This window comes from Eimeria mitis, genomic scaffold (genome assembly GCF_000499745.2).
Source record: "Eimeria mitis Houghton genomic scaffold, Emh_scaff2162, whole genome shotgun sequence".
Classification (NCBI taxonomy): domain Eukaryota; phylum Apicomplexa; class Conoidasida; order Eucoccidiorida; family Eimeriidae; genus Eimeria; species Eimeria mitis.
This window is the reverse complement of record NW_013570488.1, coordinates 1-827: the sequence shown is the minus strand read 5'-3', so window position 1 is coordinate 827 and position 827 is coordinate 1.

Genomic DNA, 827 nt, shown 5'->3' with positions numbered 1-827 from the left:
GCAGTTTCTAGATAAACAATTTGGGTACGAACGGAACGATAAGCCTCAATATAAAGAGTAAACCCTCAAACACACACGGGTATAGGCACTAGGAATGCTAGGCCGAAGGCTATCCCTGTCAGCGGAACAAAAGAGTAGACAGAATGAGACCGACGTCTTGAGCTAGTGCTCTCTTATTTTCCTCAATTATCTCGTTACTATATATTCCTCTGTTGCCAGTGAAGTAGTTCTGATGATGGGGAGCCTTCGCTCCGGGGTGACCCTGAGGGTTACATGGGGTTTGGTTACCGGATGCGGCCGCCACTGTGAGAAACTCCCCTACAGAAACGCCAGTCTAAGGGGAGTTCGGGGCCTTAGGGACCATGTGGCCCTCGGAGCCTGATCCCACTCACGTCAGTAGATGCACTAGTCCCCGCCAGAAGCTCTGCGTCTTGTGCCCCCAACGACAACACAAACGCAGATGAAAACACAACTATGAGTTGTGAGGGCTGAGGCGTAGAAGGGATCCACGATGGGGTGATGGGATTCCATAACACTCTAGGAACTGCAGGCCCTGTAAGCTGATGAGAAGTTTGGGAGAGCCCTCAGTTCCCTCATACAATTGCTGATATCTGGTCAAGATAACTTAGAGTGTTTCTCTTTTGTACAAATATTCACAATAAACTATACGAATTACTCGGTTGTATCTCTGAAGGGCGATTGTGGGGCGCATCCCTGGAACCCCACAGCTGACAGGCAGGAACGAACCTGCGCATGCGCCCTATATATTTGGATGTAACTCATATTCAATCATATATAGATAGAAATAAAATAATTGCGAACGGTAC